At 42.6% G+C, this 16,919-nt stretch overlaps 1 protein-coding gene and 1 long non-coding RNA gene across 16 annotated transcripts in view; one reads left to right on the top strand and one right to left on the bottom strand.

The window, feature by feature from the left end:
• The window catches only part of FGGY (FGGY carbohydrate kinase domain containing), a 433,125-nt gene that overhangs the window by 246,936 nt on the left and 169,270 nt on the right, over positions 1-16,919 (top strand). The window lies entirely within an intron of this gene.
• On the bottom strand, positions 1,342-3,178 carry LOC141275926 (uncharacterized). Its single transcript, XR_012324591.1, has 3 exons — positions 2,934-3,178; positions 2,535-2,729; positions 1,342-2,182 (listed from the first exon to the last, which is right to left on the bottom strand). It is a non-coding gene; the product is annotated as an uncharacterized lncRNA (long non-coding RNA).

Genomic DNA, 16,919 nt, shown 5'->3' with positions numbered 1-16,919 from the left:
GACGCTCGTCTGAGCCCCCTAGGGGACTGACCCTAGAGTCCTTGCTCTTCCCTTTCAGGTACACAGCTTCTCCCAAATGCCTAGAGGAGCGGGAGAGCAGACTCGATTGGAATATGGGCAGATGTTGGTGCATACATCTCACCAAAGAAAAGGTTTGAATGACAAACACCTGAGAAGATACTCAACATCATTAGTCACTAGAGAAATGCCAATTCAAACCACAGTGAGATCCACTACATGCTTGTTAGAATGGCTGACACTGTGGTGAAGATGTGGGAAAGTGGAACTTATGTGCTGCTGGTGGGAATGTGAAATGGTACAACCACTGTGGAAAATAGTTGATCAGTTTCTTACAAAGTCAATGTACACCCACCGTGTGATCCAGCTGTTCCACTCGTAAAAGCATGTGTCTGTACAGAAACTCATAGCAGTTTTATTTGTCATAGCCCCAAACTGGAAACAGCCCAAATGTCTATCGACAGTGAATAGTAAAGTGTTGGTCCATCATTAGAATGGAATACTACTAAGCAGTAAAAGGGAATGAGCTATTAATATAAGGTACAACATGAATTAACCTCAAAATAATTATGCTGAGTGGGAGAAGCCAAACAGAAAGAGTACAAACTATGTAATTCCATTTATTAAAAATTCTAGGAAATGCAAACTAATATATAGTGACAGAAAGCAGAATGAGTGGTGGCCTGCAATGGGGCAGTGGGCAGGGTAGGATTACAAATGGGCACAAGGAAACTTTTGGGGGTAATGGATATACTTACCTTGATTGTAGTAATGTCTTCACTGGTGGGTGTCTGCTGTGTCAAAACTTATCAAAGCAAATGTTTTAAAAATGTGCAGCTTATTGAACGCTAATTATAGCTCAGTAAAGCTTTTTTACTATTAATTAATCAATTTATTTATTTGGTCGCACCAGGTCTTAGTTGCAGCACATGGGCTCCTTAGCTGGGGCTCGCATGCGAACTCTGAGTTGCGGCACGCATATGAGATCTAGTTCCCTGACCAGGGGTCAAACCCAGGCCCTCTGCATTGGGAGCACTGAGTCTTAACCACTGCGCCACCAGGGAAGTCCTAATAAAGCTTTAAAAAGAAAAAAAGAATACCAGAAAAAATAACAATAATAATAGTGTCTGCAATCACTTATATAGTGCTTACTGTATTCCAGGCACTGATTTAAATCTATCTCTAAAAATTGTTTGGTCCTCATTTAAAAAATAGTACATAGTAGGTGCTCAATAAAAATACTGGTTGTCACTTCTTTCCTTCTAACCCAAGTTAATTCTCTAGCTACTCCGACTTTTTTTTTTTTTTTTTTTTTTTTGCGGTATGTGGGCCTCTCACTGTTGTGGCCTCTCCCGTTGCAGAGCACAGGCTCCAGACGCGCAGGCTCAGCAGCCATGGCTCACGGGCCCAGCCACTCCGCGGCATGTGGGATCTTCCCGGACTGGGGCACGAACCCGTGTCCCCTGCTTCGGCAGGCGGACTCTCAACCACTGCGCCTCCAGGGAAGCCCTTCTGACATATTTTACTGTTCTGCTCTTTTGATCCCTAGCATGGACCGATAGATATGATTATTTGTGTTTTAATGGTAGCAGTTTGTACCTCAGATGAAGCTGACTTGCCTAGTGGGTCCACATTAGTGGGTCCATGTCTTCATTTCCCCCCTTGACCCATGCTGTCCAGTTGAGAGCTGGGGCATAATAGATGCTTAGCAACCGTATGTCTGGATTGCTTCCCACCCACACCCTTTGCTGACAAGTGTGCAAGCGCTTGGATTTTCCTAAGTCTCCTTTCACTCCTTCCCAGTCCACTGGGGCTGTCTTTCAGCATCTGTCTCTGCTGAGTGGGGACCAACTAACTGGGAGAAGCCCCCTGTGTCTGAGGTGCTGTCAGTCTTGTTTCCCACCCCACCTTACCGGGGACACCTGTGAGTTCACTTGGCCTCTCTGGGAAGTGAGAGTTTCACTGAACAGCTTTACCTCAGTGGGGCCTGGGAGATACAAACCAGCCACACCTGCCCTCTCTTCTTTCCTCCACCACGCAGTCCTCCGGAACTCTCCATTCCCATCCATCACCCCTGTGCCCTTGTGGGGAGAACAGGATCCATTCCCAGCAGCTCTTCAGGATGCACTTTGGCTCAGAGTGGATCTGCAGCCTGATCTCTGTTCTGTTGGGAAAAGACGGTTCAGGCGCCCTAGCGTCTTGGGCTCTAACCAGAGAAAAGCCACCCTCAGACCATGCCATGTCGTTGGAGCTGCATTCTTTGGGTGATGACTGTAGCAGCTCTGTGTTTCACCCGGGCCCGAGCTAGAGCAACAAAGGATGCTGTGCATCGTTCCTCACAAGGGAAATGCAAAGGCAAATGCAAACCCCAGTGAGACCCACTACACGCTTGTCAGAGTGGCTGAAGTCCGGCAAGGATGGGGAACTGGAATTTCACACGCTCCTGCTGGGAACGTGAAATGGCACAGCCCCTTTGGAAAATAGTTGAGCAGTTTCTTACTAAGAAACTCTCATACCTACTGTGTGATCCAGCCGTTCCACTCCCATAAAAGCTGGGCAGGGCTGTCTGGTCCCATGTTTCTGGAAGCCCACCAGGAACGCAGCAAAGCCAGGTGTAACACAAGGCCTTTCATAAGGTCAGAAACAAAAGCCTCTGATGAGAGTCTGTCAACTGGCCTGAGCTCAGCTTTCCACAAAAGACGGCAGCTTGCCTGGAAGAATGGTAGAAGCAGAGGGAAAAAACAAGATTAGCAGCAGTAAAAATAGCAGCTAATATTTACTTCATGATTATCATGGGCTAAGAAATGTGCATCTATTATTGCATCTAACCCTCATAATAACCTTATGCAGTTATCAGCATTATCCTCCCATTTTACAGGGACTGAAACTGGGTCTCAGAGAAGCAAAGTACTTACCCAAGTCATATAGCTCGTAAGTCCTAGAGATAGTTTCTAACTCAGGCTGTTTGATTCCAGAGCTCACATTCTCAATTCTTTGCAGAACGATGAGACTGGGGCCATAGCATGGGTTAGTCATGCACACGGGTGTTTTGCAGAAATGGGGTGAAGTGATTACAAGGCAGATCTTTTCCAAAGGCTGGTGAGAACTGCAAAGTGAGGGCTGGATGCAGCTTGACCACAGCGTTCTCATTTTCCCTCCTTCCCAGTCTTTCAAATCTCTGCCTTTCAAGGGGCCCACAGTCTAACGATAACAATAAAAATAAATAGCATCACTTGTCACCATCATGCCCTGGGCGGAGAGTATTTATGAGACTTTTTATTTGTCATCTTCCCTGTTTCTGTGCTGCTTTGTGGTCAAGTACTGAATTAGGCAATTTGAAGACATGTGGCTAACTTCCCAAATCACAGAGATGTTTTGTATTCATTTGGAAGAGCATGAAATGAAAACCACATTGATTTTTTTTTCCCCTTTTTCTATTTACCACTCATCTGCTGTATGGGTGACTGTGATACTGTGGCTGCTGAGGACGACCTAGCAGTGATGGAAGTGTTTGTGCTCTTCCAGCGAATGAGTGAGGATGAAAAGGAGGCTGAGACAGCCAGGGCAGAGCCCTCGCTAAGTGTCAGCTACTATGCCACGGGCCTCAACACACATCAGCTCATCTAGTTTATTAAACTACGTAGTCACGAACCAAACGAACTTTTTGGCCAACCCAATGCATACGTTTAGTTCAGGGATTTCAGGATTTTCGCCTTGTTGCTTCCCCCTTATTTTTTCATCCCCATCTCCCACTCTCCTTGTGTGCTCCACCAAGGGCCTCTTTTTTCACCTTAATTAAATTTTCATATTTTTTGGTCCTCCAGAGCTATCAGAAGTTTGGTGTAATATTCTGTTCTTCTACTTAACCAGTGTTAGAACACCAGGAGAAATAACATCTAAGAGACCAAAGATCCCAGAAGAACCCATGAGAAATTTTTTGAGCAATCAATGCTGAAGGATTGAGGTTGAAAGTCTCCTTCTAATGAACAGTCAGTGGCTCCCTATTGCTGATAGAAATAAAAAGGTTCAGTGTGAAAACTGAGTAGACATTTTGGCCATGTTATAGATTTGAGATATATTCAGTTGAAAAAGAATGGAAGTCTTAAATCCCAAGGAGGTGAAAGTTACTGCAGTGCTGTGATGCATTTTTTTTAACTTTTTTTTACTGAAAGATAATTCACATACCATAAAATCCACCCCTGCCATGTATTTTTCAAACCTCTAGAGAACTGAGTATAGTGATGTTTGAGAACGAGAACTTCTCAGTGCCCAGATTTTAGGTTATACTGTGGAATGATACCAGCACGGGATCTTTATTACTTACAGAGGTAACAGAAAGATACCACAAAGCAGTAAATTTCCACTTGCTTGCACTTAGGGTAGCACCTGACACATGGTATGGGTCTAGTAAATATTGGATTGATAGATGGGCAGAAAGACAGACAGAAATATACTGGGCAACCATCAAGGTTTGTTGAAGAATAAATCGTGCCATAACAGTTTGGTGTCCTTTTTTTTTTAAATTTTTTTCTTTTTTCTTTTTTTTGATGGGTTGACAGGCTGTGTGGTGAATGAAGGGACATCCAGCATGTCAGCTCTCTGGTCTTCAGGAAGGCTTCAGGTTCTTTCTTGATGAACTGACCCTTCCCACTTGACGCAGCAGCGTTGGTCCATTCAGTCACAAAATTCCATCCACCTGAGAATTGATTTTTTTCACTGAATTATACCTTGAAGCAGGCCATAAGCAAAATCATAAGACTGATTGAAAAGTATTTGTATCATCCAATTGCCAAATTTGTGTTTGGGCCTCCAGCCATTGGTTTTAGCCTTGTGTGGAGCCAGGCAGAGACTGAGCCTTGATTCTGTTGGTTGGGGGGGATGTTTAACTGGAGAGTGCTTTTGAATGATCGGTCAGCCGCCCAGGAGCTGCTTGACATAGACAAGTCAGAGGCCACCCTGACTTACGTACCTGCCATCTACCTTCATGTTAAACTCCACTGCAAGTTCCTCAGGTTTCTATGTAACTCTCAGCTGAGAGATTAGCTATGATCTTCAAAGGCAGGGCTAGGGTTCTCTGGAATTAGGGAGATGGCCCACAAAAAAAAAAGAGGGAGCCCACAGAGAAGATGGCCAGTTATATTAATATAGGTACTCATTCTTCTGTGATATGCAAGACCCTAATTTGCATGGACCTACTTTGACAGACTCATAGTGAAGATGGTCCTGAATACTAAGTCTGATGACTTCACTCTCCCGATTAAAATCTCCCAGTAATTCTCCTGAATTGTAGCTCCACGTAGGAGATCTCACGTGATCTGAGCCCTGACCACCCCTGGCCTCATCCCCTGATATCCCTCACTTTTCATCCTGTATTCTAGCAGGTACATCTCATATCCTTATATGAATTCCATGGGGCCAAAGTTTGAGAATAGAGACTATCCAGATTTTAGAAGGTTAATACTGTACGTCTACAGTATATTACATAACTATGCCAGTGAGATCTGGGGTAGCACCCATAATCAATCACATTTGTACTTCTGTAGTAAAACTTGCAAATATTCAGACCAAGTAGGTTAAATAGGTTCTAAAGAGCAAGATATTTATTCATTTTGCCATCCAATGAATCATGAAAATACTTGGGTATTTGGAATGCTTTGAATTGAAGTATACACTTCTTGAAAAGAGCCTGTGCTTTCTCACTTGGCCTTAAGGCATATTTTTCTCTCTGCCTGGAGTGGCCACATCTCCCTTCTACCTGGTGAGTATCATTACCACCAGAATAATCATCATTATTATAATTCACATTTATTGAGCACTTACTATGTTATTTGATACTCCCAGTAAACTCTGGGATGGCCCTCATTGTATTATGATCCCAAATGTTCAGATGAGGAAACTGAGGCTTGGGGAGGTCACAAGGCAAGGAGGAGGTAGAACTGAGGTTGAACCAAAGCCCAGGGACCCTAGAATCTGTGTTCTTAGTCACTACAGTATCCTCAGTATGTGTCTTCCCCAAAGGTCAGGTGGTACTTCCATGCAACCCTTGTTCCTTTCTCCAGCTTGTCTGGTGAGTTGTACCTCCTCAGAGGCCCTCAGAGTTCTTTAAGGCCAGCTCCTGGGCAGCACTTACCACTCCCTGTCTTCCCCACAAGGCTGAGCTTAGTGAGCAGTCAGGGAAAAGCCTGCTTCATGCTCTTTGACCGTGGCACATAGTAGGCACTCAACACATCGTATGTTCTCAAGTTCACCCAAAGAGGTGTGCTAACAGATAGCAAATAATTTGTATCCCCTGTGAGGTTAGATGGTAAACACCATCACAATTTCAAGGATAAAAAATTTGGATCTAAAAAAGGAAAAGAAATATTCACCAACAAAAAGGCTACTCAAGTTTATGTGTGGTATGTGTAAAGAAGAGGAATTTGCTGGGGACAGTATTTTAGGGATGAACAAGGAACATGTTTATGCTTAGGAAACAATAGCTAGGATTTATTAAATAATTACCATGTGCTGGTTTCTCTGCTAGGCAGTCCATATATAGAATATCTAATCCTCACAATAAATATGTGAGATTAATTTATGAAAGAGAAAGATGTAGTAGCCATGTTTTGGGTCAGAATAAAGAGTAATACAAATATATTCAGATATAACAAAAGTCAAATGTCATTAGAGGGCGGTAGCCTAAAATGACCCAATAGGGTATATTTCTCCATCTAAGAGATGATAGAATTGAGGTCAGAAAGATTACAGAGCTAGGACACGGCAGGGGAAGCCAGGTCTGGCTGGTCTCCTGTCTTTTATATTCACTCCTTGAAAACGTTAACACGGTACCGAAGTATATCCCACTATCCTACCCAAAACTGGGTCCGGTTTCGAGTTCTGCTTCTGGAAGAAGCTGCTGGAACTTGGAAGGAAGCACATAATACACAGCTACAATGTGTAAGGGAAAGTGAGCCCCACGAGTGAAGTTTGGGATGGTTAAGATGTGGGCTAGTTCTGACTGCTTAAGAGAAACCTTATGGGTTGGCTTAATTTTCTTGTTTATTAAAGTTTTTGTGATCATAAAATGACTAACTCTTTCTTGGTGCTTTAGAGTTTGTAAAATGCCTTTTGGAATGTAATGCTCGGAATTACTAAGTGAGGCAGACAGAGCAGGTGTTTTCTTTTTTTAAGTGAGGCTCAAAGAAACTAAGTGATTTGTCCAAAGTCCCACAGCTAGTGAGGGTTAGGGCCAAGACTCAGATGCATATGTGAGCAAACCCCAAGCCTTTTCTGCCACATGCTTAGTTGGTTCATCTTTGTTTACTCAAACTGAAGGACCCTGCAGTTGGGGAAAGCCTGGTTCCTCACAGGAAGGGCTCTCGATTCTGCATCGCTAGTCCCCATTTGTGACTGTAAATTCTCCATTGACCTGCCAGCCAGTGGTTCTCGATTACTACACATAAAATGTCCCTGGAAACTCCTTACAAATGCAATTCTTCAGGTGCCACTCCCACAGGGAGTGATTTATTGAGTCTTGCTGGGAAGGAGTAGTTATGAATCTGTCATTTTAACAAGTGCCCCAGTGATTCTAATCAGGAACTTTCAGAAAAATGGCTTTAAGCTCCTTCCGAGTACCAGTGATATCTTTCCGTCACTGTTTCCTCAGTGCCTAACAGAGCGCCTTGTACATAGAAGGTACTCTAAATTCACTTCAGTGAATTATGAAGTAAATGAATGTAAAAGTAGTATAAAATGTAGTAAATTAAGTTGGATGGTCAGTCAGTCCCTGCTGGTTTGGGTCACTCTTGGAGGTTCCTTGAGTCTCCATCCTTTCAAAGAAAGTCTCTCTTGGTAGGCTTAGGTCTAGACAGATTTAGAAGTCAGGACTTGGAGAGAGTACCTCGTAGAATCTGCCAAAAATTAGAGATTGTAGAATTCTTATTTTCTTATGAAAAGCAGGATGAAGTGAAACCATGGGGGACCCCATTTGCAGCTCTGTGCAGACAGACTCAGAAACCAAAGCATAGACACACCAGGATGCAACAGGAAACCACAGGGGTCTAAGATCTTTCAGTGTAAATAGGAAGTCAGAGTTTACTTTTGAACACGCAAGTGCCAAGTTGAAGTGCAGTGTGTAATCCACCTCTCTGCCCAGCCCTTCCTTGAGCCCGGGCACAGATGAAAAATGATTCCATCTGGGTAAAAGCATTTTCAAATGTTTGTTCTGATCAGGGCTTGGAGCAAGCTTCTTTTGTTTGTGCTGGTGAATAATTTGGGACACAGGTGCAGTTTGGACTTGAAAGCATGAATTGCTCTCCCTGGGTTTCCCTGTAGTGATATCTGAAACTCCCGTCTTCCTCTACAAAGTCATCTTAGTTCACATACGTTCATAAAGCATTTGCCATTGACAGTTGCCTTTCATATACCCCATCTGCGGACCTTTGTGTCCAGGTGCATAGTAGTGGAACGTTGGTGGACACTTAATAGGTACTCTGTGCCAATCGGGTTGACATCTGTAATCGCATTTGATTGCTACCATTGCATTGGAAACTGATAAGTAGGATACAAATGATCATCACTGTTTTGAGATAAGGAAAATGTGAGAGTGATAGAAAAGACATGGGTTTTGAAGTCAATCATGAATATACTTAAATGAATAGTTATTCATTTAAGTATATTCACATCCAACATACTTAAACTTTCTTACCCAGGGTGCCTTCTTTTATTCAGCCAGTTGTTCTCGAGCTTCCACTGTGTGCCAGGCCCTGCAGTGAAAATGGTGAGCAAAAGTAGACACAGACCTTACAGTCTAGTGGGGAAGAAGGGTTCTAAGCAAACAATCACAAAAGTAGGTAATTACAGACCTTGATAGGTGCTTTACATTCATACCCTGCTGCTGGGAGTACAAATTGGTGTACTCACTTTGGAAAACACTGAAGCGTTGTTTGAACATGCACATACCCTGCCCTCTACCAATTCCATTCCTAAGTAAAAACCTGGAGAAACTATTGTACCCTTGTACCAGTGTGTACCCAGAGACAAGTACAAGAGTATTCATAGCATTATTTTTCATAATAACTCCAAATTTGAATCAACCCAAATTTCTACCAATAATAGAATGAATATACTTAATTGTCTTCTATTCTTACAGTGGTACACATACTTAAACTGAAGGAACTACAGCTACATAAAACAATGTAGATGAGTCAAACAATTTTAAGTGAAAGAAACAGGACATGAAAGAAAATACAGAATTATTTTATTCATATAAAATTCAAAGAGACAAGAGAGTCAATACATTTTAGGAATGTATGTATAGGTGCTGAACCTAGAAAGACAAACAAGGAAATAATTTTTTTGCCATGAATATCAGGACACTGGTTACTTACATGGCGGTGGGTGGGGTGCTGGATGTTGAGGTTAAAAAAAAAAAAGGTGCCTTCCCAGAGGGGCTTTGGAGAAGTGGCATTTACTGGTGAAGGATGGATGAGTCTTTATTATCAGTCTTTGAACTGTGCACATCTGTTTTATACACTCTTCTGTATGTATGATATGTAAGTGCTGTGAAGCAGAGGAACAACCGTGGGAACGTAAAGCCAAGTGACTGATAAAGTTTGGGTGGTCGACTTCTGTAAGGCAGGGATGTTTGAGCTGAGATACTTTGATTAGGTAACTAAGCAGAGTCTAGTAGGGAGCAAGGAGGGTTATATGTGGCGGTGGATAAGAGGAAAGTGGTCCAGGAAGAGTACAGCAGGATAATGGGAGGGAAATTGTCAGATTGTGTGTGGGACAGGAGAGAGGCGTGACACAAGTTAAGGCTGGAGAAGCAAAAAGGGTCAGGACGTGCTGGGTTTATGAGCCTTATGAAAGATGTTTATCTTAAGAGAAACTGAAAGGTTTTAATCACAGTGGGTAACATAAGTAGATTTACAAAGGATCAAAATAACTACAGTTTGGAGAACAGATTGGAGAGAGACCAGAGTGGATGCTAGGAAACCAGATAGAAGGAGATTGGAGATCGGGTGAGAGATGATATCGCAGTAGCTTGTCTCAGATTATGGCGGGGGAGATGGAGAGAAGTGGATATATTTGAAGCATGGTTTAGAAGGTGAAATTTATGGTACTTTTGGCAGTAAAAATGCCGAGCTTGCAGGGTGGATGCAATTGGGGCTTCCCAGGAGAAACCTTTCTGGTTAACATGGATGTTAAGGAGACAAAAGAAACATGACATATAAAGGCAGTGTATGATCCTAAATTGGGTCCTAGACTGGAGAAACTGTTTTTCCTTTTCCTGTAAAAGACGTTTTGTGGACAACTGATGAAATTTGAATCAGATCTACAGATTAAATAATAGAATTGTATCCATATTTATTTCCTGGTATGATCGTTGTACTAGGGTCATATAAAAGAATATCCTTCTTTTTATAAAATGCATACTTAAGTATTTAAGAGTAAATGGGCATTATATCTACAACTTACTCTCAAATGGTTCAGAAAAAAATTTTTTTACATACACACAATGTGTGTGTGTGTGTTTATGTGTGTGGATGCATGGATGGATAGATAGATCAGACAGATAGGTAGATAGATAGATAGATATTCTTTTTCATATTCTTTTCTATTACAGGTTATTACAAGATAAGTAATATAGTTCCCTGTGCTATACAGTAGGACCTTGTTGTTTATTTTATATATAGTAGTTTGTATCTGCTAATCCCCAACTCCTTATTACCCCCCTGCCCCTTTGGTAACCATAAATTTGTTTTCTGTGTCTGTGGGTCTGTTTCTCTTTTGTAAGTAAGTTCATTTGTGTCATATTGTAGATTCCACATATGATACCATATGATATTTGTCTTCCTCTGTCTGACTTATTTCACTTAGTATGATAATCTCTAGGTCCATCCATGTTGCTGCAAATGGCATTATTTAATGCTTTTTTATGGCTGAGTAGTATTCCATTGTGTGTGTGTGTGTGTGTGTGTGTGTGTGTGTGTGTGTGTGTATCACAGTTTCTTTATCCATTCATCTGTCAATGAACATTTAGGTTGCTTCCATGTCTTGACTATTGTAAATTTGCACTTTATTAAATTATAAAATATGCATGTATTATACACTCTCTGCAGGCATGATAGCTTTCACAGTAAATTTTAAACTATAGAGCCAGGTGATCTTTGTGGTTTGGATAGTCAAGGAAGGCTTCTGTAAAGCAGTGATGTTAGAAGTGTCATATTTTGGTTAGAGAAGAAAGAGGTCCAAGCAGAAGGGACAGTATGAGCTTCATCTGTGAGATCATTATCACCTGCAAAATTTCTTCTCTCTCTTCCCTTCTTTATACCTTTTGTTATGGTCAATTTTTGTATAATTGTGTTTGTCAGGACCTCCAGTATTATATTGAACAGTTATAATGATTAAAAAGCCATCTCATCTTGTTCCTGATATTAGAGGGGCTGTGTCTGAAATTTCTCTAGTGAATATGATATTTGCTGGAGATTTTTTAGATCTATAGATATATCAATAATTATAGATATAGATATTCATTTTGTGAAATTGAGAAAATGATCTTCCATAGCAGTCAGGACAGATGACCACTAAAGTTGATTTTATTTGACAGTTCCCTTCCAGGGCCAGGGAAGAGCATCACTGTGAACTTCACAAAGGCAGGGACTGTCGACTCTCCATTGTATCCTCTGTGTCTGTTCTAGCGCCTGGGACTGAGTTAGGCATTGAGTACTTATTGAATGAATGAATGGAAGATACTTGTTGAATGAGTGAGTTAAAGTTAGAAATTATTTTTTTAAGGGGAGCCAAAACCCTCGCTGCTCTCTACAGCTTCCCCACACACACACAGTGTGAACAGAGTCAGTGGTGCTGCCGTCCTTACGTTCTCGCAGCACGTGGCACAGTCAGCTGGGCATTTGACGTGGGGAGGAAGAAATGAATGATCCGGTCACAGAACATTCCGTTGCTGGCTATTAGACTTTGCCTCTAATGATTCACCTTTATTTGAACTGGAGCCAGGTGGTTAAAGATGATTTAATCAGGACAAACATAAAATACTCTCTTTAATGGAATAATTGCTTATTTCATTTTCTCCTTAAAGTTGGCCATTCATCTCATGCCAGTGTCTTTCAATTTATGTATGTTGCCATGAAGTATTGAAAGTGATTGTTCTGAATTAAGTCAAAAGTACTCACGAAGAATTGTCTAAGTGTGTTAGCAGAGGGTTCAGAGTTCCAGTATGAAATTGGAAAGTGGTTGGTAGAGTGGCAGGCTTACGTCCAAAAAGATTTGAATGCCCTAGTAAGGTTATATACAGGTTTATTGGTGAATAACTGAGGGAAGTTGGTTGTCATAAAACAGGCAGTTAGGTAAGAATATCTTAGTAGTTTTGAATACTTTATGGTGGTTCTAATCGTATATGTACTTCTCATTTTAAAGGGGATTTAATTTAATAAGTTAGTTAAAGTAACAGCCAGTGTCAGAATGTCTAGTGTCCAGAAACTGATGACTTTTTCCTGACTTGGGTCTCTGTTCAAAAAGCCTTTGATGGGCTTCCCTGGTGGCGCAGTGGTTGAGAGTCCGCCTGCCGATGCAGGGGACACAGGTTCGTGCCCCGGTCCGGGAAGATCCCACATGACACGGAACGGCTGGGCCCGTGAGCCATGGCCACTGAGCCTGCGCTTTCGGAGCCTGTGCTCCGCAACGGGAGAGGCCACAACAGTGAGAGGCCCACGTACCACAAAAAAAAAAGCATTTGATGACTCCAGAAAGTAACCGTTAATTTATGGAGTCCTAGCTAGCTCTGTCCACCTCCTCTCCCACGTACACTCTCCGCTCCAGCTACCTGTAACGAGATCTTATAATGGGGGTCTTCCTTTCCTCGAGCTTTTGGAAGAGGCCCTAGAGACAGACCACCTACGTAGGGCTTCCTAAAAGGCTATAAAACTAGTGTTAAAAGCCACCCTGAGGGCTTCCCTGGTGGCGCAGCGGTTGAGAGTCCGCCTGCCGATGCAGGGGACACGGGTTCGTGCCCTGGTCCGGGAAGATCCCACATGCCGCGGAGCGGCTGGGCCCGTGAGCCATGGCCGCTGGGCCTGCGCGTCCGGAGCCTGTGCTCCGCAACGGGAGAGGCCACTGCAGTGAGAGGCCCGCGTACCGCAAAAAAGGATAAAAAAAAAAAAAAAAAAAAAAGCCACCCTGAGGATGTAAAACAGAAGTAGAAGTCGGAGGAAAGAAGCCAAGGTTGACTGTTGTATCTGAGGTAGTAAGTCAAAAAGTGAGGGCTGCTCTGGGAACGGTCTGTATGTCCACTGAAGACAAGGCAAAGGTGTGTGTGGGTCCAGCACAAGGGATCTAGCTGGGTATGTCGTAAATGGGACCCCGTCCAAAAGGAATGAGTGAGGAGCAGTTGAGTTTACCCCTGAGGTCCAGGAATGAAAGGGAGCCACGAGCAGAGCAATGGAGAGATGGAGAGGGATAGAGAGAGGGAGAGAAAGCACACTCCAGGCATACTACTGTGGGATTATGGGAGTCCCCAGAACCGCATCATGAGAGTTCATATTGGACCTGCACCCCACCCTGAGGACATGTCGGAGCCAGATCACGATCCTGTCAGTCAAGTAAGACCTCCCCGAGGCACCTGCCCCGTGTGGAGCAGACTGAGCAGCAGGCAGCTAGCCAGCAGAGGAGAGGGTGGAGGAGGACAGATAGAAGCACCCTGAACCCCACGCCCCCTGCCCCCAGGTATGCTTCCAAGTCAGCTGTAGCCAAAGGAGAGAGACATTTTCAATTAGATGAGATGGGAGTTTTAAATATTATTGATAAAATGGAGTGTTCACATTTAACGTTGAAGGTGGACCGAGGACTTTTTATTATTTGAGGGTGTAGGAATAGTATTGCTCTGCCTGAAATTTCATTCCAGAACTAGGAAGAAGAGTTCACAGAACAGATTTTACAGAGAGTAGAGAAGTGAACAAAGTGGTTTTCCTCCCGTACGCCGTAACTGTGTGGGCCCTTCCATAAACTAGGACATACTCCAGGCTCTGGCCGTTCTTCCCTCTCTCTCCTACGTTGACAAATCTTTTTCTACTTATTCATATAAGACGACAACATGCTGTAATAGCTTCTTTCTAAAGAACTGAAGAGAGGGAGGAAAAGAAACTCTCTCAACCCCATGTCAGACTCCTGTATCCCCATTTATCCGCTATCTTTACTTTTCTGCCCTCATCTATCACTTTTCTCTTTGTTCACACCACTCCAGCTGCACTGATTCTTTGTTGTTCATGTAAGATAGCAAGCACACCCCTGCCACAGGGCCTTTGCACTTGCTCTTCCCTCTCTGCCTGTATCACTCCTAACTCCATGCTTCCCTCCCTCATTCCCTTGCAGTCTCAGTTTAATGTAACCTCATCGTTAAGGTCCACCCAGATCACCCTGTATTAAAATAACAACACTTGCCCTCATGACACTACTTAACCTCTCTTTCCTGCTTTACTTTTCTAAAAAGCCTTATCACAGCTGACAGATTATATATTTGAATTTTCCTGTATTTTTATCAGCCCATTTTCCACCACACCATATAAATTCCATGAAGGCAGGACTTTGTTTCTTCCCAGCTATATCCCTAGACCCTTGAACAGTGCCTTGAATATGGTAGCCACTTACAAATACTTCTTGAATCAAGGAATGCTTCCTGACTTGCTTTGGCCTTTCCGTATGCTATTTCTTCAGGCAAGAAAGCTTCTCTTTCCCTTCCTTTTTTACACCTCCGCCCCAATGAGCCTGCGAAAATCCTGTGCATCCTCTGAGACCCCATTTCCGTACCACCTCCTCTGTGCCTCTGTCCTAGTCAGATGTTATCGCTCTCCCCAGAACCCTAAGCTCTCGGTTATGTTTCACTTTAGTCTTCACCATTAGATCGTCCTGCCTCAGGCTCATGTTCTTTCTTGATGTTTAGGTTTCAGAGATGACTCACTCGGCAACCGCAGGTCCTTCTCATGTTGTAGAATTGTAGAGTAGCTGTCTTTAAACTCCATACAACAGGATAAATCCTAAATCTAGACTTTCTAATCCCTCAGCATTTTCCTTTCTCCTCCTCTTCCTTATTTTTCCTCTTCTCTTCGTCATCATAAAGTCCCAAGCACATATATGTAGGTCATTTTCTTCAAGCTTCTTTCATTTACTGGTCAAGGAGATAGCCCATCTCTTCCATTGACTGGCCTTCCCTGTGACCATGCTACGTAAGGAACCCTTCTCTCACTTGGCCTATGGAACAGTTGAAATGCCCCCAACCATTAATATTATAAAGCGAAATGGTGTCTCTCAATAACGGCTTTGGTAAACTGGTCATCTAATTTTTTTTCAAGTGTACAAATTTGTTTATATTTACAATACCCTACAAAAATGGAAATTTAGAAACTTTAGTTTTTATTAACTTTTTAAATAATTTTAATTCATTGAGTAATTTTAATGTAAATTAATTTATACATGGGGGAAATGATATTGGGCTGTTGAGCACATGAAATCATCTTCTGTCTTCCCTGAAATGGTTTGGGAGATGAGGCTGGTCAGTCATTTTAGCTCTGTGCCTCCCTCATAAGATCCCATTAAGGTTTTGACCAAGAAGATGGTAATATTTCATGATGAAACTTGGAGAAGTTAAAATCTTATAGATGAGCTTATGCTTTTTCTCACTTTTTTTTTTTACTTCCTCCCTATTTTTATTCCCTGAGACCATTTGCTTGAGGAGGAATTTCATCAGAATCCCTAGTTGAGAACTGCTATACTGGACAAAATTGGACCTGGAGATAAATTCTCTCACAACTTTTATGGAGTGAGATGCATTGAACAGTAGATTAAACAGCTTGTTTATAAACTGTCGGTCACCAGCTTAAACAGCGCCTCACCTGTATTAACTGAGCCTCCTCCCATGATTCCAGGCGAAAGTCATCACAAGTTCCTTTGTGTTACTGTAGCACTTTATTCATATGTATGTTGTTGCACTCATTTTATTTTATAAAAATGTAGCAAATGGGTGTCTCTGCCACTAGACCTTGAGCTCCCAAGGGCTGGGACACTGATGCATTCATCTCTGATACTCAAAGTCTAGCATGTAAGAAACAGTGAAAGCTGAAAGGATACACTGAGCTACAGTCTGCCCAGTCCCATTAATAGTCGGTGGGCATTTCTTGAGTAACTGCTATGTGCCAGGTATTTTGAAATACTGGTGTTCTTTATTGCTTATAGTGATCCTAAAAAGCTTTGTTATACCTGTTACAGATGAAAGAGGGTATAAGTGATTTACCCAGCCACAGATTCAGTCAGTAGCACACCTGGCCCTGAACTCAAGTCACTGGGAGCCAAATTCTGTGTTCTTTCTCCCTTCTCAGAGCTTAAAAGACCTTTCAGGCACCTGTTGATAATGCTTAGCTACCAACTGTATTACAGCATGAAAAATATTTCTAGAACTGTGATCATCCATTCAGAGAACCGTTAAGAGACCCAGAGGGAACTTTAAAGATCACCTAATTGCATTCTCCCATTTATAGGTGACAAAGTGGAGTCCCAGAGAGGACAAAGGTCTTGGCCACCATCTCCCCTACCAGCTTGAATCATATTATTCTTCCCCTTCCCAACCCCCCTGCAGTCAGTACTCTTAAGTTCTTAGCGAGTTTGATGACCCTGTGTATGGCGTAGCCCATGTTGACCTCTCTAACCCCATGTTGCACTCTTCTCCTTCCCCTTCTCTCTCCTCCAGCCCTGCTGTACTACACTCTCTGCTTCCTCTCCTTCTCCCTGAAATGCCCTTTATTTCACTCCTCCTGGCTAACTCCCACTTAGCCTTTAAATTTTCGTTTAGGCGTCATCTCATCTAACGTAGCTTTCAGACTACATTAGGTGGATTTCTGTGTGCCCCCATGGTA

This window comes from Tursiops truncatus, chromosome 1 (genome assembly GCF_011762595.2).
Source record: "Tursiops truncatus isolate mTurTru1 chromosome 1, mTurTru1.mat.Y, whole genome shotgun sequence".
Lineage (NCBI taxonomy): Eukaryota > Metazoa > Chordata > Mammalia > Artiodactyla > Delphinidae > Tursiops > Tursiops truncatus.
The sequence above is the reverse complement of the archived record's forward strand: the minus strand, read 5'-3'. Positions and strand labels throughout refer to the sequence as shown.